The 27755-nt window shown below is 51.1% G+C and overlaps 1 long non-coding RNA gene across 1 annotated transcript; it reads right to left on the bottom strand.

Annotated features, from left to right (window-relative positions):
- Positions 1–1591: 1591 nt before the first annotated feature.
- LOC109144380 lies at positions 1592–6816 on the bottom strand. Its single transcript, XR_002045135.2, has 5 exons — positions 6698–6816; positions 6494–6578; positions 6141–6326; positions 5457–5557; positions 1592–1867 (listed from the first exon to the last, which is right to left on the bottom strand). It is a non-coding gene; the product is annotated as an uncharacterized LOC109144380 (long non-coding RNA).
- Between the last annotated feature and the right edge of the window lie 20939 nt (positions 6817–27755).

The following is a 27755-nucleotide window of genomic DNA, read 5'->3' as shown; positions in this document are numbered from 1 at the left end:
TGAATTCTTCCCTCATCTGAAGCATCATCATGGGTCACTGCTGAAGATGGAACACAAGGAGATGGACACATTTCTGTGGCAAACTCCGCCTTTCATCAGAAGATGGTCCTGCAGGTCCTACTGCCAGCAAAGACTGGAGGAGTTCCACATCCAGACCTGCTTCATTGCCATGCAGTTCCCATCCACCTCTGGATGAGGGAGACAACTCACCATAAAGCCAAGGGGTATTCAGGAAGGACAGGATGGAGGGGCCCAATTTAGAGCACCAGAAGCAAGCCCAGCTCATACACAAGCCCTCTTTAAAACCTGGCTTGCCTTCCAGGTCATTTTCCATGGACAAGTGACCCTTCCTGCCTCACACTACAGAGCAAGCAGATGCTGAAGGTGAACCAAGTCACTCCCAGCAGGAAAGAGTGAAACAAAAATGAATCAAAAAAGGAAATCAAAATCAATATTACAAAGTCAAATAATAAAAATTGTGTTATGTAAACAAAGGTCACCCAGGGAAAAGTACAATTGGACGTGACAGCCTAGATTTCCTCTCCTTGCCAATCCCGGGTGGGGAGACCTTGTGCCCAAGCCAAAGTGTCACCTGCCCATGTTGCTGAAGCTCCATACGGTCTGTACAGCTGACAGCAGCTGCAGGAAGGAGAAGCCTGGGGGAGCTGCAGGTAGTCGTGGTCTGAAATAGCAGAGGTCTTGCAGGGCAGGAATGAGCTGTGTTGGCAAACTCACCTGGGGAGCCCAGCACCGAATAAACGAGCCTGTGGCAGGTCAGGAGTGAGACGTGCTGAATCCTGAAGACTGCAGGAGATCCAGGCTCGGGTAAGGCACCGCTGCCTCTGGACAGAGAGTGGCACCAGCACGGAGGATGTGCACGGCAGAGAGGAAACTCATTTGCTTTCAGTGAAAAAGATAACTTGGGGTGGGCTGGCCTCTCTGTGCCTCAGTTTCCCCTTTTGTAAAACAGCCCTTTCACCTTTGCAATTAGACAGGAAAGGCACAGACACCTCAGGACCTCATTAATGAGTACAGCAACCAGCCTGGCAGTTGATATGAACATGAACCAGTGATTCCCACCCAGCCCCTCCGAGGTCCCTCTCGTGCAGGGTGACAAACTGCAATGTCCCATGCAAGTCTTCATTTTGGCCCTCCTGGCCTTGAAGGAGGGACTGACCGACCCCCATGTCCCTCCCATTACACCACACAAGCCCCAATACATTTCAGAGAGCATTGTAAATGTGGGGCACATCTCTCTGATAACGATGCAAACTTCAAACCATTATTCCTCAGCCCACAGTGCTTCTCTTCATCATCAAGCTGGTGCTGATGGGTTGTTTGGTGTCTTTTTTCTTCCTTCCTTATTTTTTTTTTTAACTTAACCTCCTGATTCCACCTGGGAATTTATGTTGGATTCTTTTTATTATTACTTTCTTTCTTTCTTATTTTGCTTTGCACAAAGTCAGCAGCAGGGAGATAAACTTCCCATGAAGTACATTTGCCAACAAAGCTTTCTTTAGCACAACAGACAATAGAAAAGCAAAACCAATGCTCTGGCTGGACATGACATTTCCAGCACCATGGTGACCACGGCAGCTGCTCTCTGTCCCCCCACAGCTGGCCCAAGGGTGACCTTCAGCTCCATGAAATGCTGATTTCCTTGTCAGCTGAGAGCCTGCCTACCTGGGCTGGGGGGGGGGTCCCACTGCAGGAGCTGGAGCTTCGCAATTCTTTGGCAGCCTCAAATGAGCAATCGCCTCTCCAATTGCCTTCCCAGCTTTGTTACCTCGTTTTGCTTCTTTCGGCCTTCTGTGCTTCCCTGCAGGCTGTGGTATTTGGGGGATGTTTCCTGCATGCTTAGGGGTGGCTGGATTTAACCAAGGAGTCAGGAGAGAAAGGAAAAAGGTCACTCAGCCTTCAGTACAATTAGCATGGGACCAAATCTTGTTTTCTCCCCAGCTTAAAGGTGGGCAGGGTTTAGCTCAGTTTCTGATAAAATTGACACTGCTATGGTCTGGATGGCAGAAAACTCAGCATGCAGCACCTTTCAGATGGACATCAAGACTCATTTCCTTGTGGCTGCAACAGGAATAAAATAACCCCTCAGCAAGCTGGAAAAGCAGTAAAAGCCAAACTCCAACTTGAAGAAAACCCAAGGGATAAAATCAGGGAATCAGCCCAGTTGCCTTCCAATAACAAAAAAATGAAGTGATTCAACTACTAATATTTAACTAATAAGTATCCAGGTGAGCTGGATGAGTGGGGAAAGCCCTTTGGCAAAGGGGCTTTGTCCCCCCAAGACCCCAAAGAGTAGGGCACAAAGAGAAGGCAGTGGGGAGCCCTGCCTGCCACCCCCTGGGCTTACAAGATCTCCCAAGGACCAAAATAATTTTGTATAAATTGGGCCACCTCCCCAGTTAAACGGGAGCCTGTGCACTGCCTGCACCACCCCCTGGTGGGTTTGGATTTGCAAACACGAGGAGCTGCTGAGGCTGTGGATGTGCTGGGAGAGAGCTGGAGCGAGCCAAAGAAGGAAAACACGTTTGCTCCCCATTACACAGGGATGCTGCTAAGGGACCACGGGGAGCAGCAGCATCACCTCTGTGTCTGGGGGGTCCAGAGGGGCTCTGGACCATGCAGCAACAAGGCCTGGAGGGACTCAAAAGAGCTCCATGAGTCCCAGCAGTGGCTGAGGAACCGAGAACTCAAAAAAGAGCAGGGGCTGGGAAACGCGACTGTGGATCTCAACTACTGCAACAAAACACACGGAGAAAACCACAGATCCTTCTGCAGGTGGATGGGCTCTTCATGAAAGATAAACCCAAAGGGAAGCAGCCTGGCACTGCTGCAGGGAGGTCCAGGAGCAGGGAATGTGATGGGCAGGAGCTGCACCTTCCCAAAGCGAGAGGGTTTGGACAGAGCAGGGAGAGGTGGCAAAACTGCAAATGTTGCTGCTGTGACTTTATAAACTTCACCTTCAACAGAGCCTGATCATCACCCCATCATCTCAGCCAGGATAGAGCACAAATGGAAAAGATCCAAAGAATTGCAACAAATAGTATCAATAATCCATGAGAAGAGATTAAAAAGACTTAGGACTTATTTAGTTTTAGAAGAAGAGGGGACGGGATAGAGGTGAAGATGTGGAGGGCATGGCAGAGGCATACAAAGCACTGGGGTGGAGGAGGTGGCTGGGAGCACAAATTTGCCCCTGCAGCACCAAAACAGGAGCCATTCAATGCAATTTGAGGATGGTGCCTTTCAAACCAAGAACAGGCAGAGCTGCAGGGTGCCCTGCCATGAAGATTCACAGGAATGTGGAGTTCAGCAGGATCTTCAAGGCCAGTGGGCATAAACTGGAACAACAGCAGTGTTTGCCAGGGTTAAATTTAATAAGCTACAAACTGTCTTGCCCAGGATCTGGGGCCTCTGGCATGGACTCAGCTGAAGACAGGACAGTGGGGTGGGGAAATAAATCTCTGGGGGTAATTCCTGTACCTTCCACATTAAATAGCCTGAGGACAGGCCTAGAGCTACTGATGGGGAAACAGGAGCTGGATTTCAGCATGTGCCTGGAATAGATCCCGTAAGCATCCTTGATGGACTTGGCTGTGAGATGAGAGAAAGACTTTTGAGGACCTATAAAAAAGCAACAGTGAATAATAATAACGGGCATCTACGAGGTGTCCTTCATCCTGGACCTCAAAGTGAGAGCCTGTGCCTGGAGAAACTGAGGCACGATGACACAGGTGGGAGCCCACAGCTCCTGCCCACATTGCAACAACAGCTCTCCCTCCCTAGAGCTGCACACCTCCTCAGCAGCAAGGGATGTCAGTAGGGCACAGCAGAGAAAGGAAAGCAGGTTATAAATTCAGGGCCAGGTGGGTGCTCGAGGAGGGTCAAGGGGATGGAGGGAAGGATGCTGGGGGGGCTCCGTTGGCTTGTCCCCCTGCCCTGCAGCTGACAGCATCCCCAGGGCTGGGTGGGACAGGGGGGTCTGCAGCCAACACAGCCCAGCTGCCCCCTGTGTGGCAGGGGGACGGTGGCACCAGCAGGACTAGGGACAGGCTGCAACTGGCTCAGGGTGAAGGGACAACAGGAGCAGCTGAGATCACCTGCTCCACATGGTTTATTTGAGGGTTTTGCTGGTTTGCTGTAAGAGGCCAAAAGCAGAGGAGCTGTCAGGAGGCCAGTGACATTTATTAAGTATTAATCCCTGCAGTGTGTCCCTCACCAGCCTGTTTGATAGTGGCTCTGTGCTGGCTGCCGTGGCTTCTCGCCTCTCTGCTGCTCAGGACGGGGTTTGATACACTTCAGGGACTTGCAGGATATTTTTCCCCCCATTCACTTTTTCTACCAGGAATTCCTCCTCCTGTCCCGCAGCCCCTCTCTCCTCCCTGATTTGCCACATGGCTTGCTTTGATCATCTTCTCCCTCCCTCTTACCCCAAGCCCCCAACTTCTCCCCAGACACAATCCCCAGTGCCGTCTCTGCCAGCTCAGCCCTATTTCATCTTTAAATGAGGCTTAAAAGACTCTTTACAGGGGAAGAAACAAATATTCCTCCTCCATACGCACCCTGTAGATTCCCTGCCAGCCCAGCCCAGCCCAGCCCGGAGGCTCCCGGCCACGCTGGGGCTCAGGGAGCATCACGACACGGTGACACCACCATGACAACTTCTGTTGCTTAGCTGCCCTCGGGGAAGAGAAAATGAGCAACTGTAGCTTTAAAACAAAGATTAGATGCAATTTTTTCCCCTCTCTCCCTCCCTTTCTCTCTCCTTTTTTTAAAGGGAACTTGTCAAGGTTTCCATCAATAATAGATAATGGTGCATCACTCTGGCAGGTTACACCCTCCGGCTGTTTTGATATTTTCCAGAGAATTTGTCAGCAATCTTACAGCAAAGGAGGGCTGGGGGAAGGGTGCGGGGTGGGGGGAGAGGCCTCATTAATTTTTTGTCATTTGCATTCCTGCTGCTAAATAATGTATTGATTGCTCTTTCCCTCTTTAATTCTCTCTCTTCTGCGGCGTCTCGCAGCCCATGGCCCTCACTCGGTGACAGATGAGTTTGTCAGAGGCACCAGACAGCTCGTGCTCCCCAGGCTGGGAGAGCTCAATGTGACCCTGGCACCAGCTCCAGCCACGCAAGTCCCAGGCCTGGGGACACCAGCTCCTCGCAGGAGGACACCGAGGTCTCCCCCAAACCAGTTGCTGAGACATCCCAGTCTGTGCCTTAGTGATTCACCTCCACACCCAGCTCCTGCAGTTTGGGAGGTCGAGGACAGCAGCACATGGGTCCCAGCACGCTTGGATGCCACCAGAGGAGGGATTGCCAAGAAGCTGGAGGAATGGCAGCAATGCACAGCCAGGGAAACCATCGCCAGCCCAGCTCCACAGGCAGCTGTGGGGATTTGCAGGAAGGAGCCACTGGAAAAGCCAACACGGGCAGCTCTTACCTAGGGAGAACTGGAAACTGGAAATGCTGAGGGGATTTTGGTCTTCTAACTTCAGCACAAATCTGCTTCCCTGTCCCTTCGACAGACCCGAGCCCAAGGCCCTGGGAGACACAATCAAGGTCCATTGAGTTGGCAGCTGAGCTAAACAAGAATTTGCACATGATTTGGGCTTTGCTCAGCTTAATGCAGCTTGGCTTCTTTTTTAATTAATAAATACTTAATTACATAGTTAATATTTTAATATTTCCTTTTAAAAACATCTGATTTAATGGAATTACTGCCAGCTATTTGTTTTCTATGACTTTTATGTTTATTTTCCTCTTTCATTTCTTGTTTCCCCCTCCAACCCACTGCTCTAATCCCTGAAGCTCCCAGTTGATCTTTGCTACTGGAAATTAGGAGGAAATTTGCTAGAAATTGCTACTGGAAATTTCCAGGCTTTCAGCTGCAATAGAGTCTGGCCCCTGGTGGTGACACTCACCAGCCCAAGGTGTTAATGTGGGTTATTAGTACTCAGATACCTGTGTGCAAATGTTCCAGCCCCTGGGGAGGGGAGGAGAAGGGAGGGAAGGCAGTGGGGAACCGCCCAGGGAGGGGAGGGGAGGTGGGACAATGGGACGACCCCCAAGGTCATCCCCAAAGATGGGGAGAACCCCGAGCCTGTGTTTGCCTTTCAGACCTTACCTGGCTGCACAGCCTGTGTCAGGAGCAGCACACCTGCACCCAGGTGAGGACGGAGAAAGGCTCCAGCTGTGGGGATGGCAAAAAATGGATGTGACCTGCAGCAGTGACAGCTCCTCTCTTCTTCTCCTTAGCCCTTGGCTCCTTGCTCCAGCTCCTCTTGCTCCAGGGTAGTGCCCACGCCCAGCCCTGCAGACAATGAGTGGATGCACCGAGAGAGTCACTGAATTAAAGCAGCTACTGCTTCCAGTATCCCCTCCCTGCCCAGGCAGCCCCTACCTCCCAACCAGCACACCTGATCCCCCAAGTGCAGCTCCAAAGCACCATTCCCACGGCACAGGTGAGCTGTGCCTTACCTGGGGTGCGATATCTCCTCCAGCCTCGCTGGGGGAGCCCACAGTGGGGAAAGGGGGTGTTTCCACAGTGATCTCTGTGAGCAGCCTGTTGGGATAATAAAACAAATAAACAGAAGAGTTACAGCCAAGGCACTTGGGGCACCATAAAACAGGCTAAAAGCAAATACAGCATCATTAATCCATCATAAAATAACAGCCTCTTACAATCCAGAATGCATCAAAAATGAACGAGAGATTGGCAGGGTCACAATTCACCCAGGGCTGTGTGGAATGTGAAGTAGGGCTGGAAGCAGCGGGTTGGAAACAAACCCCAGTCTGCTGGGTACCAGCTGAATCAGGACCCCAGGAACTCAGACCTTTCTGCCCAGGTGAGTTTAAAACCAGTAACACCAGTCCAGACCAGGAAGAGAGGTGATTAGAGATGTGCACATGCTCCTGCTGCCGGTGAAGCTGGAGGTGGTGGGGCCTCGTGTCAGGAAAGGAGGAGATGAAACCAAACCTGGATGGAAACTTAACGGGACTCTTTAGTGCTCCATCTTCCCACTAATGAGGGTTCTGCATGTGAGGGCAAGAGAAAAAAACCCACCACGCGCTAATAAAGCCCCGTGACTTTGCTGACTGGAGGCACTGGCGCTAATGAAGTCACCAGAGAGATGGGATTCCTCTGGCAGCTCTGACATTTCTCTGTAGAACTGTTATTTTAATTCAGTCTGAGGAAACAACAATAAAAATAGAAAAAAGCCACGGACTGGTGTGACATGCCCAGGCAGCAGCCGATCCCTCGGGTTTGCCCAGCGGCTGCGAGCCTGTGTGGGAGATGGGTTTGGGAATGGGGGTGTTAGGAACCCATTGAGGGATGGGATGCTCGGGTCTTCTCAAAGCTGGGCTGTGAGCACCTCCCAGATGCTCACCAGGGAAATCCAAGCCCCATCCCAGAGCAAGGAGATGATGAGCCAGGTCTGTGCCAGGAGCCCTGAGTCAAAGATTGTTTCCTGAAAGCAATGGCTTTATACATACAGACATATATTGAAATGTATTTATACATATTACTATATTAGCATGTTTATATCTAACATATCAATATATTAAGTAATACCCCTAAATGTTTACTCCCCCCCCCATATACAGGTGTGTGTATATACATATAAAAGCTCAGGGCTGTAGTGTGGCACTGACAGACTGTGGCAGAGGCTGGTTTTGGGAGCCTCACAATGTCCCCAGAACACCCAATTTCAGCAGCTTTTATTTGAGCTTTATTGAAGTGAAGGAGGATTTGCTTCACGGTCCTGGAGTCGACAGTGCCCGGTGTCCTCATTGTCACCTCCTTGAGCAGGGAGGAGCAGACAGATGCCCCCCGGGGTTCTTCAATGCCTCTTTTTAATTAGAAAGCTCGTCTCTGAGTCCTACATGCCCTTCCACAGGGTTAGCTGCTCTCACCTGCTTAATCCTGGGAGATTATTGTCTGCTCTCTTTTAAAAAATAACCCAACCACCCCAAACTCTTTGGTCTCTTTCAATTCTTTTCATTTCACCTCATTCCATTCCTTGCCAGCTTAATGACTTGGTAGTAATGAATAAGATGAAAATTAGGGCTTAATAAGAGTTAGGAAAAGACAGTTTTCTTGCTGATGAGGGGAGCGTGGTGGTGGGAAAGTGGAGCCTGGGGAGAGCGCAGAGATAACCCCAAAACTCCTCCCGGCCTTGAGAGGGGCGATGCCAATTCCAGCTGTAACTGGTGACAATGACAAGCTGCAGCGAGACCAGGGACACGCCAATCCCAAGACAAGGATGCTGGAGGGAAGCAGGAGGGGATGGACATGAGGAGAGGCTGGCACAGGGGGTGCTGGAGGGGAGGTGACTGTGCCCAGCTCAGCCCCCCAAACACCCCATTGCTTTCTGGCCAGGGCAGGGGCTGAGCTGGGGCTGCAGCTCTGTGCAAAGCTCGATGGCTGCAGTGACCCCCAAGTTTGGGGAGCCCACTGCCCCACCTGGGGCACTGAAAAAAGCCCTGAAAAGCCCTGCAGCTTCTGCTGGGGTGGCACCCACTCAGTCTGTGCTCGGGGACCTCAGAGCCCAGCACGGTAAATCCAGTCCTGGGGTGATTGTGGGACCAAAACTGCCTTAACCTCACTTGTAACCTCACCTGTAACATCCCCTGTCACCAAGTGCCTGCGGGGCCGACTTCTCGTCCGGTCCCCTCCGTGCTGGCGCTACACCGGGATCACTGTGTGGCCACAGATGACATCGGACAGATAGAAGCATCTCACTGCTGCCACCGCTTCATCTGCCAGAGCTCGTTTGTGGCTGTTCCCCCTCGGATGCAGCGCCCGCTTTCCCAGGGGCACAGCCCGGCACCGACGGTGCTTTTGCTGACTCAGCTGGAGCGAGGATCCTGCTGACTCAGCAGCGCTGGCGGGAGCTGCTGTGTCACACGGGCAGGACCGGGAGCAGCCCGTGGTTACCTGAGTGCCGCAGGTACGAGTGTGCCCCGTGGCACTGGGAATGCTGGTGAGGGTGCCAGGATGTGCAACCGGATCAGCCCAGGATGAGCACGGCTCACGGCTCACACTGCATTAGAGGACTCTGGACATGTGTTCTAATTACTGATAATATTGGAACTGACAGGTTGATCAGGGGGAAAAAAGGTGCAGAATTAATTGACCTGCCAGAAGATGTGTCCAGCAAGATTCACCTCCCTATAACACAAACACCTCCCTGCCATCTTTCCCCAGACAGGGCAAACGCTGCTGGTGAGCCCCATGCTGGCACCGTGGGCAGCACTGGTGACTTCCTGGTGCACCCTGAGAGCTGCCTCCATCTCTGCCACCCACCACATTATTCAAGCAAGCAGCTCTTCCATCATCTTTGCAGGACCTCTGGCCATCCCCTGCTCCCAAGCTCTGTCTGGTGCTGCCAGTGCTTTTCCCTCCCAGGGACTGGTTTGCTCCTTCTGCCCCCAGCTGCTGTCACTTCAGAGGTACTGGTCAGTTTTGAAGTGCATTTATTGCTGTTTGGCTCCTTATTTTATTTCCCTGGGAGTAACTGGGCATGACTGAGGGAGAACACGGGATCTGAGCCCCGGTGAAGGCGTCTGTGTGGATCCGTGGAGGGCTCTGGGTGCCGCCCGGGTTAATTCAGGGCAGGGCTGTTTTGGAGAGAGGGTTTTGCCCCAAGCAAAAGCATAAATCCCAACACCTCTAATTAACCCAGCGAGCCTGCTGGGTGGCAGTGCTGCAGCTCCTGCTGGGGCCCAGGAACGGGTCCGGCCCTGGTGCCATCCTGGCGTCGCTCGGCTGAGCGAGGCTGTGCCAGGAGCTGAGTGTCACCACGAACCCAGGGAGGAACTGTTTGGGTTCAGTGTGAGAGTGTTTGCCATTAAATCCACGTGCTGGAGGCCTGGGGTGGATGCTCATCCCTACTCCCACGCTGGGACTGTGTGACATTACACACATGCAACTTTAATTCCAGCCTTTCCAGCTGCAATGAGACACTGAAACCCAAGGAGTGGGAAGCGTGTGCAGGCTTTGCAGAGTTGCCTTCCCAACGCCGTCTCCTTTTCCAGGTGCAGAGGGGACGATTCAGGTGACCTTTCCTGTTTCAAGGACTAGAGATGGTTAAATGGGTTTTCCCATATCAGCTGAGCTGCTGAAATTCTTATCCATGGGTGGAAAAAAACTGAAGGGGAGAGTGAAGGAGGAGCTCGATGAGATGGGGCAAACAATACCAGGCTCAGGAAATTCCCTGAGCTAAAAATAGTTGACACTAAAACCTATTAGAGGGCTCAAACATATTACAGGGGATCAAAAATCCTGTTCCTGCTTGCTCCTGTGCATCTGATTGTGGCTACTACAGCAGACAGGAGACCAACAACCCACTAAAACCCTGCTATTTCGTAGCAGGCACCTCCAGCAAGACAGCACTCCCAATCCCCAAACCTTCTTTTTAATTTTTTTGAAATAATTTTTTCATTATAAGCCTTATAAGTCTCCTCCAAGTCTGTTTCTGCTGTGACAGCTTGAAAGAACCCCTCAACAATAAAATCAGATGCTGCTCCTGCACAGCCCAAGATCAGGAGCACCTGCAGTGGGGATCGATTGCCTGATTAGGGGGAATTGATTGCCCCAGCCTCATTAGCATATCGTTAGTACTGACCCCGTGGCTGGCCCCACTCAAGCAGGCCATGACCTGGATGGATTAAAAAATGCAGTGCACTGGGGAGGGATGGGAAATCAGTAAACAGGAGAGCGGGAGACGAAGATCTTGGTCGATAACATCCACATCATTACCCAGCTGAGGCTTTGAGTGCTCAACACCCATCGCCCCTGGAGCAGCCCAGGGGGATGCAACTCCCAGGGAACAGTCCCCTACCCATAGCAGTCCCAGTGGAGCATCCCCCTGGGGACCATGGAGGGTTTCTTCAGGAGCTCCAGCCCTTTTGAACGTTGACTAACAGGTTTTTTTTAGTGCTGTGAGTCAGTAGCCCCAGATAGGATTTCCATCTGCGCCGTGCGGGGCCTCGCCAGACTGTGTTTTGGGCCTCCATCCAAATAAAGCTGAAGAACTGGTTGGGTTTGATTTGGTTTTATGGTTGGGGTTTGTTTCCTTTTTTTCTTTATCAGTTTTGCACACAAAAGAAGGGGAGAGGAACCCAGGCTGTTCCCGAGGCCCTGTCCAGCCTGAATTTCCCCAGGACCCACCTTGTGAGTGACTTACCGAGGTCAGGGGACAGCCTGCAGCAGGGAGCCTGGGCCAGCCTGGTATCCCTCGGGGATGGAGACCCCCAGCACCCAGCTTTGCAGAGTGACCTGGGTTTGTCCTGAACACCTGGGCTACGGCACATCACAGCTCTGCTGGTAGCATCTGGGGGCACACAGAATAAATACTTCAGTTTGATCAAAGGAGCAAGGACGAGCCTCTGGGAGTGGGTGGAAGGAGTGGCTTCTAGGATAGCTGCTACCCAATGCCTCAGGGTGACATTCACCCCAAACCAAGCTCCAGTCCCATTCCTGGAAGCACTCAGGCCCCTTCTCTGGATCGATCTACACAGGAGCCCCTGAGCATCCTCTGCTTTTGGGGGGAGAAGCAACTCCCAGGCCCACGATGGGCAGGAGCATTACAAATGCAGTCAGACATGCAGCACCAGCCCAACGCTGGACTGTGAGCTAATGAGATCCTGGCTCCAGGCAGGAGCAGACTGGGCACTTGTGCAAGGCCCCGAGAAGCACCCAGTGCCGTTCAGGAGGAGTCAGTGCCAGCAGCCAGCCCCGGGTCCCAGCCAGGACAGGAGCCCCAGAGAGGCCACAGCCAGGCGTGCAAGAGCAGGTTGTCTGCTCCCAGACATCCTTTGAGCATCCAGGATCAGTTCTCTCCTGCATTTTTGTTTTGAAAATCTGCTGTGCAGTGACAGCTGCGAGCAGCTGGGATGGTCGAGGACCACAAGTGCAGCACAGGTGACCTTGCACAGGGCAGGTGACATTCAGGCATGGACACCCTGTGCCCATCTCTGCTGACCACACCAGAAACCAGCGTGGTCTGGACAACATCAGGAGGACACAGGGTCCCCCACAGTCCCCTGCTCTTGCTGTGCTGGGGGGATTTGGGGATCCCATCTCCACCACCATTCCTTCCCACCTGCAGGACGGAGGTGTCCGTGTCTGATTGACAGCAGTGCTGTGGGTGTTGTTCAGGTTTATGAGGCACTTTTAAAGTCAAAGGTGCTAACAGCAAATAAATTCCGGTTCCCCGAATAATCAGCACAGATTTGGCTAAAATAAAAGAGGTTTCCTTCCTTCCACACTGGTGTCTGGGGCAGTGGAAAGCTTCAGGAGCAGCTCGGAATGCAGTGGCATTCCCACATGGGATGAAGTCCTGCCCGCTGAAGCTGTCCATCAACTCTCATTATGGTTCATTTTCTCTGTTGGGTGAATTATTGCAGGAGACTCGGCGCCGGAAGCCCTTTGCCAGACCCTGTAACACAGCAAATTAATTAGCAGCGATGTGCTAACTACCCGCAAATCTCATACTCGTAATTGCAGCGCGCGCTCCGGCCGGGAGCATTTGATCTCCTATTGATTAATGGAACCGGCTTCCTCCTCCCACAACGGGCCTCCTCTCCCACCGGCTTTTGTGCCACCATTTCTGAGGAGGAACAACTTGTCCAGGAGCACGGGAATCGCACGGGATGGATGCAGCACCCGGTGCTCATCACCCTGGCGCTCGCAGCAGTGATGGGGGAGAGGAGCACACCCAGGGACCGTGTGCATCCTGCAGCACCCCTCAGCTCCTACAGGAACCCTGGAAATGTGGGACAGAGCCTGCTCCCTTCCTGCTTTTCAGCTGTTGAACCTCTTCAAGGCCTCCCAGTCACAGCCAGCGTGGTGGTGCTGCACCTCCCTCAAGGACACAGCTCCAAGGGAAGGTGCTCTCTTCACCTCTCTGCACTGGGACAGAGCAGGCAGCTGCTCTGCTCTTCAACAAGGACCACGTTTGAAGCAGTGTTTTCCAAGAAAAGCCCCTCCCTGTGTTTTTCCAACTGCAAGAAATGTGAGTGTCCCACTCTCCTTGTCCTGCTCAGTGCTGGGCTCCACCAACCCAACATGGACATGTGTGAGCAGGATCCGTCTGAATTACAGTGACCCTTCCCAGCCCAGCTCTTCACGGGGATGATTACACACTAAGCCATGAATAAGTAATGTCTCGCCATAGACTTCCACCTATTCCAAGCTTCTCCCTGTGATCTCTGTGGCTTTCAGGAGGGGAGCTGGAAACAGAAATCTATTTTGCAGGTAGCAGAGATGTTTGAAGCCTCCTTCATCGCACATTTCAAGTGTTTATCTCCTCTACTTGGTACAGCTGTGCCTCCTCTGTGGCAGCCAGGTGGGAATGGGCAGATCCAAGCTCTTGACGGCAAGTTTTCACTGCCGCAGGTCCATCACCTTGTCCAAAGGAAAAGTTGTGAGCATCATTAAGCCACCAAAGAGAAACAAAATCCAGCTAAACTGCCTTGGCAGCTGGATCCCAGAGACTGATTAATTAATTGGCTGATATTGGAGATAACTTACTGTTGCTGAAGTATCTTCCTCCTCCTCTCTGGAACAGGCCAAGAATTAAAGTACAAATATTGCTTTATTGCTCTCGAGCACCTCCACCCACCTAGCAAAAGGCAGGCATATAAAAACTACTGTGGCCTTCAGGAAAAAAAACCAACCCCAAACCAAATCGCCCCAAGCTTCCTATTTCCATCCCTTGTCAAAATAAGCAATTGAAAAAAAATACTGAGAATGTTTTGCCACTAAACCTAATGCCTCACGCTGTGTAGGTGTTCTCCTTCTTTATGAAATTAGTGTTGGCCAAATTTAGTTACTTTCACATCATTTCAAAACAAAGAGTCAAGATACTCCATCTTTTAAGGATTATGAAGAAACATTTTGACACAAAACCCAACCCCCCCATTCATCAAGTCCTCATCCAATTCGGCACAAGTTCATGAATAATTTTCATCAGCCTGAAACTGCTCATGGCTGATGAGACAGCCCCAAGTGCCCATCAGGGTGGAATCCTCTCCCCGCTCAGGAGCTGCAGCAGGGAAATGTCCATCAGCTCCTGGGAGCCAAGGACCTGCAGGACTTCCTGGGAATGGTGACCCCAACGTCCCTGAAGATCCCCTCCCACGTCCAATGTTTGCTACAGCAAACAAATGAAATCCTGGAAGAGTCAGGTGACGTGGTGAAAACCTCCACCACACCTTCCTCCCTGGGACACGAACACATCCCCATAAACGTTTTGTACTAGTTTTGCTGCTCTGGCCAACAAGAGCTGCTTGGAGGGACAAAGAAAAGCCCATCCTGGAGTGAAAGGCATAAACAGTGCTTGTGGAGCCACTGAGGGCCCAGCCCCATCCCTTTCCCAGGGCACGGTGAGGGTTTGCCCCTGGAGAAGATCTCAGCCGTGCAGAGCATGAGGGACACATGTCCAGTCTCAGCTCTTCTCTCTCCCCTCAAGGCTGCAGAACCCCCCCACCAGCTCAGCTGCAAGCCCTGCATCCCAGGAAGGGGCTTTCTGGGCTCAGACAGCAGCGCTTGGGGTGGTTTGGGGGGCAGGAAGGCAAAGAGCTCCCGCTTCACCTCCCTCCTCCCCTCCACGGCAGGCCGATGGCAGCAGCAGTGCCCGCTGCTCTCAGGGGCTCCCAAGGCAGCTTCACAGACCTCTCAGCACGGCAGGGACTGCCTCTTGTTCTTGTTTTCCTAAATAAACTTCTCTACCACAAAGATTTTTCCGCACTGACTTGTGTTGGCATTAGCAGATCCCCCCAGATGTGGCTGCCTCCCTGCACCGCCTGCCTCCACTGGGAACCCAGCTATAAAACTTCTGGCTGACTTGCAAGAGAATATTTTTATCATTAATTTTTCCTTTCCTTTTTGAACCCCATTTTCCCTTCCTGGGATCTCTTGGAGTCAGCCCATGGGTGTTCAGTGAAATCAGGGGGTTAAGCTGGAAGTTCTTCTCCTTCCAACGTTCACATCTTTGCACGGTTGATTTTAAATTGATGGTAAAGATTTAGGAGGGGTCTCAGCTAACAAATGCTACCAGATAACCTGGGAAACATTAAATACCATTTAATCACCTGTCTGTTGTCACAGAGGTTTCACCCGGGGCAGGGGGCAGTTTTGGCAGCCCAGGCTGGGCAGATGCTGTTTTGTCAACCAGCTTTTCTAGCCCTGTGCCCAAACACCCCTGGGGAAAGGTCCTCAGCTTCTCTCCCCTCCATGCTCTGCTCCCACTCTCATTTTCCCAGGGGATCCCTGATGGTGAGACAGGAATCGAGGCATTATCCAACCCCCCTGAACTTCAGGGCTTGGAGCAGCACAGACTCCGTAGGTGGCAGCGGCCAGAGGTGGATCTGAGGTGCACTTGTGAGCAGGGAACACCCTCGGGAAGCATCTCCCTGCAGGCAGAGGGCATGGATCCGCCCAGTGCCCTCGGCTGGTGGAGCCATCCACTCGCGGTGGGACGCTGCTTCTGCCACAGCCGCCTGCTGAGAGCCTCAGGAACAAACCGGCCTCGTGTGTGGGAAGAAAACAATGAACAAAAAAATAAAGGAGAGAAGGAGAAAGGAGATTAAAAATTATAAACGGCAACAGACAACAACAACAACAAAAATATACAGCTTTCTCCTCAAACTGTTCTTTTAGTCCCAACAGCGTCTGCTGTGCAGAGCTCACGTCTCAGAATTCACAGCTGCTCAAAAAACCCGAAAAAGCTCATGAATTATTTATCCCCGCTCAGATCAATCCTTCAGCATGCTGTCAGAGGAATCAAAGCCCCAACAAGGCAGGCGGGCGAGGAAGCAGCTTCCAAACTCCCCGAGTGACCAGCAGGTCCCTCACCTGCCCCATCCCTGTCCCTGTCCCCCTGTGGCCGTGGTGCCCATCACACACAAACCATTTCTGAGCTCCTTCCACGATCCTGTTTATTTATAATTGATGGCAAAGGCTTACTCCAAGGCAAGTAAGTCACCTTGTTCCTAGGGAGGCTTCCCCCCTTGCCCCCAAATGCAGCCATTTCCCCCAGCACAGCACAACTCGAGGGCACCTTATCCCCAGCTCTGCCTTGCCCAGGGGACTCTGTCTCCTGCCTGCACCCTCTGAAACTCTTAAAATCCTGGACCTCTTTCCTCCTGTAAACTGGCAGGGAAGTAAAAAAAGAGCAATTGCAGCAGCTGAGGGAAGGAACCATCCGTGTCCCTGTCCCCATCCCCATCCCTGTCCCCACAGTCTCCTCTGTCCAGGGCTCTGCAGGGTCTGTCACGGAGCTGCACATGCAGAGGAGAGCAAAGGACAGTGACACATGGGCCACCCATGTGTGCCCAGCCTCTCTGGTATAGAACAGAGGCGAGGGTGGGCTGGAAACACAGGAAACGTTTCAGCTTCTTTTCCTTTTGCTTTTCAGGTGAAAAATCCAGCCCTGCAAAGAGAGGTGGGCAATGTCCCCACTCTCAGGGATGCTCCAGGCTTTGAGCTGTGGCCGGGAGTGCTCCCAGGCTTTTCCCTCGTCACAGCAGTGGGAGCAGCTCCCGCAGGAGGGGTGGCCCCGGGCCCCCTGAAAGGCTGCCCCGCTGCAGGGTGAGGAGCTCTCAGCGAATGCACAGCGTTCCGTCTCTCTTTTTTGCACACCCCGAGTTTTGTGCTGTCAGCTCTGGTTTCAACCTCGTTCCTGTATCTCCTCTCCTCCTGGAGCATCTCCGTTTGCCTGGGCGAATGCGACGCTGCTTAATTAGTGCCTGCCCAGCGCTGGCTCCGTCATTAACCCGCCCGCTGCTCCCGGTCCGAGCGGGGTCTGCTCCTGCAGAGCCCAACCACGGCTCAGGTCACAGGGAAAGGCAGGAGCACACCCGGGACACCCAGACCCCATCCCTGCCATGCCTGGGGTCCCACACGGGGTTGCCTTTGCACAAAGGTGGGCAACTCGCTGCCAAAACCCCAGACAAACTGCGTTCCTCGCTGCCTTAACCTCCCCGGGCAGGGGGCGGTGGGCACAGGGGGCTCAGCTCAGCTCTGCTGCTGCTCCCCCCACTCCCTGCTGTCCCCATCCAACCCCCCCGTGATGCTCCGGGAGAGCCTCCAGCGCAGCCCTGAATTCCCGCAGCTCCCTCCCTGGTGCAAAGCCATTCATCAAGGCGCACAAACAGCTCGGCTGCTAAAGGCCACGCCGTGACAAAATGCCAATAGCTGTATTTACATTCAATATGTCCCGCTAATCTCGCCTTCAGGAGGCGTCTGCTGAACCTGCCCGTTCCTTTCTGGGCATCACCTCTTTAATCAGCCTCTTGTTACTGATCACAGATTGATTTCAGTTCCAGTAGCCAATAGGTTTTCCTTTTAATTTTCAGCATCATGTTTAATTAAAGCAGGGTGGGTCCGACCCCATCAAATCATATCAAAGTCTGTCTAAGCCCCAGGTGAGTGAAAACACCAGCATAAATTATTGATCAAACTTTGTTCAGATTAATCTATCACTGCCTCTCCCCGGGCAGTGCGAGGACGGAGCTTGTGAGGTGTTTGTCTCGTGGCAGCTCTTCTGTGGCAGCTCAGGACACCGTGGTGGCCCAGCCAGGGAGATCAAAACTTGCTCCTCAAAAGCATCACATCTCCTCATCCTTTCCTCCCAGAAAATCCCAGCCCAGGGACACAGCAGGTGCTGGGAGATGCTGCTAAACTTCCCGAGCTCATTATCCACTGGGAGGAGAATGCAAACCACAGTGAGAAGCCAGGATTAAAGAAATCCCCATTTCTGCACAAATGCCAGTCTAAAAGCCCTGGAAGAACAAGTGTTTTTCCTCAGTCTTGGAGGCCCTGGAGCTTCAGGGTCAGTGGGAGTGATGCTCAGGGCAGGAAAACCTTTCTCCCCTGCCCTGCTGCAGAATTCCAAGTGATCAATGGAAACACAGCTCGTACCCGGAGGCAGCTTTATGTCAGCGTGAAGAGGAGATGAGGAGCAACAGGAGGTGGCTGTGATGGGCAGAGAAAACCAAGCAGACACGATGGGAGGTGCTGCTGCCCCTCAGCCCGAGCATTTCCCCCTGAGCCGGGAGGGCTTTCTGCTCCTCTCGGGCTGGGCAAGAGCCTGAGCTCAGAAAGGATCCAGAAATGCTAAAAAACCAACAAAGCCTTGGAGCACCTAAGAGGTCCTGTGGGGTTCAGCCAGAGCCGGCTGCTCCGGCACTGCAGCAACCCCAGCCCGGAGAGCAAACACGCCTTTGGATTATGAATAAAGATGGAGGCGAGGCATTCCTGCCGCTCCCAAGGCTCTCCTGCCTGAATACTAATTGCTGGTCTGAGCTAAGACTGCTGAAAAGCATGTTTGGGGCCAGGGTCTGGAAGAGACTGCAGTGCATTTGCATCATTCGGGGATAAAACAGGTGGTTTTGCCGGATTCAGAAAACTTCTGTTCTTGGAGTAAACTTTGGATGCTGCCAAAACCCGAGAGGGGTGAAGGGCTGCATAGAAATAGCTGGAGAGTGGGGAAGGATTGCCAAGAGCATCAGCTCAGCTCGTGAGTCAGCAGCATTAGCTCTCACCTCAACAAGCAATCTGCAAATTGTGCAAATCTGCTTTTCACAGTTCACCTAACCTGCGAAATGGCCTCAGATTTACAGCCCCGGCGTTCACGCTTAAAAACAACTGAGTTAATGAAGAAGTGGGAGGGAGGGGGGGAATTACACAAAGACAGAGTTTGGGTTTCACCTGGAGCCATGGCTGGTGCCATTCTGCATGAGGGTTTCTGCCACAGGATGCTCGGCCGGGCTCGGTTTGCAGTCCCGTCCCCACAAACACCTGGGGCTGGTTCCTGAACCAGGCATCCCTTTTGCTTCCCTATTTTCCCACCTGTTCACTGCAGCTGCAGCCCCCATCTGAACCGAGCAGGGGGATTCTTTGATAAGGCAAAGATTTCCAATCCTTTCGGATTAAAACCCTCCCGTCATCAGACGCAAAACGGACAAGGAGATCAGTCTGTGCAAGGAGAAGATGAAAGGGGCCGTGTTTCCCCTCCCTTTGTAAAGTGGGGAGATCAATACCACGTTTCCAGTGGGATAAAAGAGCCAGCTCGGCTGTGGGGAAATTGCTGGGGAAGGAGGAGGCAGGAGCAGAGTGAACCGGTGGAATGAGCCACCCCAGGGTTTACCTTTAAAGTATTTTTAGTACTGAGCTCAGAAGAAAAAGCTGCAACCAAATAGTTCAGAGCAGGACAAGTAGAGGACATGGAGGAGTTACCTTTGTGCACAGGTCGAGGGGCAGAGCTGGGAATGGAGAGGGAGCAGAGGAGAGGAGGGAAGGTTGGGACAATTCTGTCGGCTCCTTGCACTGAGCTTCTGGAACACGTGTGACAGGAGGGTGGTGGCTTTGAAGCCTCTCTTGGGGCCTCGCCCCTTGGATTTTAGATCTTTAAAAGAGAATCCATCAGTTCTTCATGCAGGGCTGTGTGTGAGAAGGTACCTGTTAGTCCCATGTGTGTGAAATCCCAGTGTTCAGAAACCCTTGGGTGATGCTCTGGATAATCTCCAGCATTCCATGGAGCTGTGCCACCATTTGGCTCCTCCAGCCCCATCCTGGCCCCGAGGCTGAGCCACCCTGAGCAAAACTTTGCCCACACTTTGCTGCCAACCTGTGCACCAGGGGCTTTTTAATGGGAACAAGGAGTCACTCACCTTTTCCTGCAGAAACTGGGACTGTCAATCCCATTCCAATCCTAATTTCAGATGGTGTTTGCTCTCTTTCCAGATAATGTCATCTTAATGTTCTCCAACGGGCTGCTATTAATCTTGTGCCGCAGACAGACGGATCATTAGGGATGGGGGGAGTGGGGGATCTGCAGCACAGATTGATCAAGCCTGTTACAAAAAGTGATGTGATTTATGTCCATATTACACCCCATGTATGGATATTTCTGTGGGCAAACCCCAGCACGTGCCCCCCACACAACGAGCACGGTGTGGAGGCATTTCAAGGGCTGTAAGCAGATCCTGATGGGGAAACAGCTTCCTGCAAACTGTGGCTGGAGAAGAGGCCAGGCCAGGGCTCCTCCAGCCTGTACTGGGGGCCTGACACCTCCTTGTCCATGGGACAATGCAAAGACTGTGGGGTCTCCCCATGGATCACCCCCCATCCCTCTTCTTGAGGGTTGGATCCCTTCTCTCTCTCCCCTCCAGGCTTCATTTCCCCTTCCCGCACAATGACTGAGGTGAGCATCAGACAGAACCTCCCTTCTCATCCAGCACTGCTTGGAGCACACCTGGGTCCCTGGGCCATCCTCCAGGTCCCCTCTGTCTGTGAGCCTCCGTCTTCAGAATGTCCCAAGCTCAGTCAGAGGCTGCAGGGACGCCCTTGGAGGGGTCATTAAATCAACACTGGAATCCAGGCTCTTTGCCCAGACCTATCTCCAACCTCCTGCTACTTCAGGGGTCAGATCCAACCCACGAGCTCCCTGTGTTTTATTCAGGCTGACAAAGCATCTCCACTTGTTCTACAGCATCACCCCGTGAGGTTTAACAGCTGCTGCATCCCCCTGTTGCACTGCTGCACCCTGGGACCTGTCCAAGATCTAGGGAAGCCAGTGGAAAACTCCCATTGGCATCAATCAATCCATGATTAAACAGGGGCTGTAAAGCCTGTGATACCTGAGGGATGAAAGATATAAATATAAACTCTTTTTCAAAATTTACATTTTAAAGCAATGCAGTTTTCCATGATGAGTAAAACCCCAGCATTGCTTGTTGTAGTGAAAATGAGGAGATTGTTCTCCTGATTTCAGGAGACACTGAGCACAGGGGGAAAGCTGCTGAAATCTGAGTACAAACCTGGAGGATAGAGAGGAGCACGTGTGCCAAAAGCACCTCAGAACTCAGGCTGAAGGATGCCACAAGCCAGGAGACTCTTCAGCCCCAATGGCCTTTGAGTGCAATGAAGAAAAGCCAAGAAACTCTTTATTTTTTGTGGTTTCGTTGAAATAACAGGGGGAGAAGACAAAATGCCAGGTATCCTGAAGTTACTTCTTTGAAACAGGAGCCTTAAATGGACCAGTTTTATCTAAAGGTGATAAAACAACAAAACTCAAATGGCATCTGAGCAGACCAAAAGCATATTACTGCATGCTAGGAGCCTTACAGGAGAAAAGCTCTGGCTGGCAGGAACAATTTAAAATGCAGCTTAAAGACCAGCAACTTTGAGGTGGGTTTTTTGTTTCTGTTTTGTTTCATTTTTAAAATAATTAATTACTTTGCCTTCTGAATGCCCTTCAAAAGCTTTGCTTTCTCTATCCAGCAATTCTCACACAGTGCTTGGGCAGAGCCCTGGTGGCACCAGACTTGTGAAAAATAGAGTAAATCCAACTTTTAATCTCAAGGGCTGAGGGTGTTAGGTTTTTTTATATCACCACTGTTTAATGTTGAATATTTTCAGCACTTCTGATAACCAGGGTGAGGGTGTATTGATTTCTCCACCCTGTGCTATAAGGTAGCTTGTATTAAAAAAGAGATAACTCAGCTCTTTTCTAGTTCAGAGCCTGCCCATGTCTGGCTGTTTCTTAAGCAGTGGTGAACCACTCTTTCTCCCCCAAGAAAATCCTTAGAAATATTCATAGATGAAAATTAAATACCAACTTTTCTGCTGAGTTTTGTAACAGTCCATTAACAGTAAAACAACCAAAAGGATTTTTAACAGAAGCAAATAAACCAGTTTAACTGATGTAACAGGAAACTGAGGTGTCAAATGTGGGATTATACCCAAAGATTAGAGCTAAATTTGTGAGGAAAATTCATGGTTTTAGAGCTTCTTGAGCAAGTTTGGGAATTTCTGCCTTGCAGACGGCAGGAGCCCCTGCACACCTGCAAACTCTCCAGGGATCAGCTGTGATGATATTGGAGAGCTCACCTGTATTTTCCCAGCACGGTTGTCAGGTGAGTTTGGCAGGACTTCCTTCCTGATCCCCCACCACTGCTTTAAGGATGGAAGAATGTCCTGTCACAGCAATTTAAGTGTTCACCAGCCTGGCCTTTCCACTCTCCTACCTCAGCAATTTGCAGTTTTAATTTCACGGATGTTTGTAATTACAGCAAGGGGCTCAGTGAAAACAAAAAGCAAACCGGGAGAGCTTGGCAGCTCCTCTTCTTGGCGGGGTTTGTTGAATACTCTGGGATTAATTTCCTCATGTGTTTCTGTAGGAGAAAAGTACTTAATACAATGAATCTAATTTGGCTGTAACCTTCCACGGCCTCAGACCCAGATGGCACCTGAGCTGAGCTGAGGCCAGGAGCACATCCTGCAGCAGCATCAGTTCCTTCATCCACAGGTCCAGGGGAGGAAAAACCACCCAAAGCTCAGAGAACCACATGGGGCCTCAGCAGAGCAGACCTTGATGCGAAGGACCAGCACAGTTTCTCTCCCTCCCCTTAGCTGGGAGCACATTTCTGTCAGAAAACCAAGGTTTGGGAAGTTGAGGAAGAAGGGTTTGGAAGCGAGCGCGAGCATTTCATCAGAGTCACCTCCTGGCTCAGGAGGAATTCATCACGAGAGCAGGATTTACAGGAGAGCTGGGTAAAACCTCGGAGGAAGAAAACAAAATCTAATTAAGCCTCCTGTTAAGGTCGTGGTTTAGCAATTTTTGCTCAAATTCAGCATCTCGGGACATCACCCGCCTTTGGATGCTCCGTCCCCCTCCGGGACCGCCTTTATTCCCTCCCTGGGATGCGGCACCAGCCGGCAAATCTCCCGAGCTGCCATTCTCATCTGACATTTCCCTTCCCCTCAGGTCCCCCAGCGGGTTCTGGCCTCTCCAGCTCCGGGAACCGATGCCTGGCAGAGTTTTTCATCCAGCAGAAAATGAGCAGTGGCCACAGGTCACCTCTGCCTGTGGCTGCTCTCCGGATTGTTCTGAACCAAGGGGAACCCACAGCCCATTGTCACCCCTGAGCCCCGGCTGAAGACACTTTAAAAAAGCACTCCTGCTTTCTTTTCAGCATTTTAAAGAGGAATTGTCAACAGTAGCGAGGCTGTAAGGAAAGAAAAAGGGCTAAAAATACCTTAATAAACCCAAAACACAGGGAGGAGGTGCAGATGGTGAGAGACAAGGGCACGGCAGCGCTGCACAGACACAGGATGCTGCTCTCCTCCATCAGCTTTATTTTTATACCAAGGCTACACCGAAATTTCCTGCTCATAATTCTTCACCTGCGGATGCCGAGGGAGCAGCTTGTTGTGAAACTCGATAGCTGGGACGTTGGTTGCACGGGTTAATTGTAATTGGGTACATCAATCCCAGCCTGCATTACTGTCCCGAGCGCCACTCATAATCACGTCCTCGACGCAAATATTTGTTCTCATGAATTCGAAATGATCTCACCATTAATATTTTTCACGTATTTGTTGTTTTCTGGCAATACTCCTGAGCTGATTTGCAGGAACTGTTGGGAGATGTTGAAGACCAGAGCATGGGGCACCTTTAAACCCAAAATGCTCAGTCTCAGCACCTGAATAACAAAACTTCTCTGTCCTTGATCCCGGCCCTCTGGTTTTCAGAGCAACTTTTTAATCAGCACAACCCTGTCTATTACCAACTACAAGGACTCCCATTTTAAATTAGCCTCCTTATTAACATAAAAAAGTAAATAAAATGAGAAATGCTCAGCTGTCCCTGGGTTCTTCCACCTCAACAGACAATAAAAGCCCATTTACATTCCTATGCCATACTTCATTTTTTTTAATCCCCCTTTCATTTTTATGACACAAACCCGGTAATCAGGTATTAGTGCTGCTGTTGAACTTCACAGAGGATAACATGCCAGATGATAAAAAATCCTGCTTGCTGCAGGGACACACCCCTGCCCTTCCAGAGGGTCACTGCTCTCCTTGTGTTAACAAGCAGCACGTCTGGAGATGTCTCTTGTTTTGATCATTTGCTTTTAAAGGGGAAGAAAAAAGACAGCCTCACAAAATCTAACAAGTTCATGACACACACGTCTTTATGAGACCTAATTATCTGATATTGGAATCACTGTCCCTCAAAGCAAGAGAGGAGACATAAACCCCAGTGACTCAGAGCCAGCTTTGTTTTGGGGCTGTTGCTCCCAAAACAACCAATTCCCTCCTTACCCTGCTGCTTCCAACCAGGGAATAACCATGGGAAAAACAGCTGATGTCTGATGTGAAGAAACCCAGCTGAAGCCGACCCTTCCCAGGTGTACGTGCAGCCAATCTCCTCTTCTGAAGGACACCAGGTGAGTTTAGAACAGAAGCCCTGACTTGCAGTGGTGCGTTCGTGATGTCCGGGGCATCGGAGACCTCGGCTCGGGCTGTGGGATTCAGCCCCCATGAGACAGTTCCTGCTCAGTGCTGGGGGAGGGAGTCCAGGACATGGACCAAAGGGCCAAGCTCACTGATGAAACCTGTGTTGAGAGTCATCTTGAGGCTGATTTGCCACCCTCTTGCACAGATGTGAGCTAAATCCATGCACAGATCCATGCCGGGGTCACACCAGCGGAGGTGTGGCTGGCAGGAGGAACATTTGAGGTTTTCCTGCAGTGTTGGGTGAGAACTGGAATGGGACCCTGAGCCTCCTGCCTCATCCCCTCCATGCCAGCATCTCCCACCTCCAGGGGCTCGGCTCTGGGGTGTTGGTAGAGCAAGGAGCGATGGATTCCCAGGTAAATACTGCTGGAAAGTCCAGTCACAGCGGTGTGAAGGGGCCAGTCCTGGCACTGCCCTCATGCAAACCCTCCATGGAGTGTGGCCAGTTCCTCTGGAAGGTTTTGCCACATCTTTGGAATTCACAGCTCTGGAGACACCAGAACAAGCTGTGGAGATGCTCAGGATGGGGGATCCTGCCACACACCAGAACCCCCCATTCCTGCTCTGACAGGGCAGTGCTACCCAAAGGAGCAGCACCCAAGACAGGACTGCAGCACCACAGCACAACACAGAGCCCAGAGGCTGCCAGTGACAGACAAATATCCTCATATTTAAGCTGCATTTCTACCTTGAAAAGCAATTTGCAAACCCACAGAGCGATTCTGACAAGCCTCACTGAAACCACGTACTGAGTCCGCAAGAAAGATGCTTCTGCCCACCTGCCAGACCTAGGATTCATCATCAGGGCTTAAGAGTGCTCTACAAGGCAAGCTGGCTCTCACATTTGCAGAATTCCAGCAGCTTTTGGAGCATTGCAGCAGCAGTGGGGAGGGTGAAACCTGTGAGCCTTCAGAGGGTTTAGCCAAGGATGTCAATTTGGGATTGAAGAACCTGCAGGAGCCCTGACAGGCACCCAGAGCCCAGGAGATGTTGGTGTGGCCAGGGGTGCTGCAGTGCTGTGATGGGATTCCACTCTGCTCTGTAAAATTTAAAGCCAAAGTGAGAGGCCAAAAAGGGAAACTTTTCCTACGTCTTTTTCAAGCCCTTCTCCAAAAGGTTTAGCTTTGAAATGGGACCACACCAACAGCACTCTCTTACTGCACCCCTGGGTTAATACTTCCCTGTGGATTCCTCTGGCTGGTGCACAGCACCAATTAACCCAGAGATTAATTCAAAAAAATGTATTTGTTTCCTAGCCAACATTAAAAACTTTGGGAAAAGGCAACAAATATACAAGAAAGGAAAGAGAACAAACAGGCTTTGGTTAGAAAATTAAAGTTGTTTGCCATGGCTTGATGGCTTAATCAGTCGATCAATATTGTTCACAGGGCAGGCAGGGAGGGAGCCATGAGCTGTGATGAAAAATGCATGAGGGGACAAGGGAGACCTGGGAGTAGAAAATTAAAAAGTCAGCCTGTTACATTTGTCCAATATTGGCAGAGAAATTAAAGTGGTTTGGGGAGGGGTGCGGGGAGGGAAAGGGGAGCGGCTGCGAATCTGCTGTGGATTCCCTGCACCAGAGAAACTTTCACATTAATTACGTTGCTTTCTTAGCAAAAAGATGGATTTTGTAACCTTTAGCACTCGCCAGCACCACGAGCACAGCGGGAGGGGTTTGCACAGGGGAAAACAGAACGGGATTTCTTCCCAGAGGAGCATGTTGGGCTCAGGGCGGGTGACACCAAGTGACAGTGCCCAGGGCAAGGGGCTGCACCTGTCCTGCAGCAGGAGGGGAGCTGGATGGATCCTGCATAGAAACAACCACGCTGGGATGATGCAGCTCCATCTCACACAGCCAGAGCCACCACAGCAGCTCTTGTTTCTGCATGGCCACCACCTCCCTTTTCTTTCTCTGCTCAATTTGGCTGCTCCTGATTCCGCAGCAGCACTGGCCTCGCAGAAATGAGCGTAAGGAAGCCTGGAAGATGCTCTGGAAGAGGTGAGAGCCAATCACTCCTTACGGATCACGGTCCTTGGTGTTTGCCTTAGAGATTGGGACTGCTTTAATAACTGCAACAAACTCTAATGGTAAAGAGCAAAGTCACTCATTCTGCAGTTAAACTGCTTTTGGTCACCCATCCTTTCTAAGGGTGACAGAAATAATTAGAATGCCCAGCATCCAAGTGACAAAGCTGAGAAGGAACACAGGAATTCTGTAACTGTGAGAATGGCTCTGTACTTAGGAGTGACCTCCCAGTTTTCACCCCTCACATTCAGAACTCAGAGCAGCCTCTGCTTTCCTTGGAGATGCACATCGCAGGGATAACCAGGCACTGCCACCAGGCACACGGACTGCCAGGACAACGAGCAGGGACGAGCACAGGCTGAATCCAAACTGCTGGAACTCCTGAGTTGAGTTTCACTGCCCCAAATGAAAACACTCCAACCTGCTGCCCTTAAAGGCTTGTGGGGACAGAAATCCCTGCTCCTCCCAAGGCTCTGGCGAGGGGAGAAGATCCTGATCCTTCTGCTGCGCTTCCTGGGGGAAGGAATGTGACAAAGGGGTTTGTGTTGCACTTCAGTAAGACAAATTATTTTTGTACTGAGGTACCTGTGGTGAATTGTGTGACTCTCCATCAGACTCCCCAATTACAGGTTTAAAATTTCAGGCTCAATTAACAGACTTGGACAACACTGTTTTCTGCAACTAATTATCTCCAAATGCCAAGACACGATTCCACACACGGTACTTTTGTGAACCTCAGGATTTGCTTTCTACACCATTATTTAAGCATAAACAGAAGGGAGCAGCCAGCAGTGCCTAAAGCAGGCTGGATATCATATTATGACCTTTATAGTAACAAAAAAAAAATGCTTATGCTATCAGAAAGCCAGGCCTTCTAATTAGCACAGCAACGGGATGGAGAGGGGGCCGATTATTTCCAAGGCTCGGGCTCATCCAAGATGCAAACGTTGTTCTGTCTTGGCTGATCTTTGGACTGAGAAGGCTACTTGGGTCAAATAACAGCACAAAAAGTTTTCATTAGGTAATTCAACTGCAGCTGGGTTTGAAATGGCCATTATCCCACTGCTGTGGTAATTCTTCTGTTTGGTGATTTGGAGTATTATTACTACTAATAATATGGGAAATAAAAAAAGAGATCTCATTACCAACATTCTCACACACACTCATTCTCCACACACAATGTTGTGCCTCCATAGTCATAAACACGCATTTTCTTTCAATGTCTCTTTCCTACAAGCCAATCCTGCTACAGAAGCTTGTCCACAGGCAGAAGGAACCTCAAAAATTTCTCTGCAGCACTGTCAATTTATTTGACAATTAATGGAGTGACAAGGGACCTCCAGAGTTCCCCTTCCCAGCTCCCAAATCAGCCGATTACTGAAACCTTTGTGGTTTGTAGA

The sequence above is a fragment of the Corvus cornix genome, chromosome 17, assembly GCF_000738735.6.
Source record: "Corvus cornix cornix isolate S_Up_H32 chromosome 17, ASM73873v5, whole genome shotgun sequence".
Classification (NCBI taxonomy): domain Eukaryota; kingdom Metazoa; phylum Chordata; class Aves; order Passeriformes; family Corvidae; genus Corvus; species Corvus cornix.
Note: the sequence above shows the minus strand (reverse complement) of the source record. Positions and strands in the feature narration are given on the sequence as shown.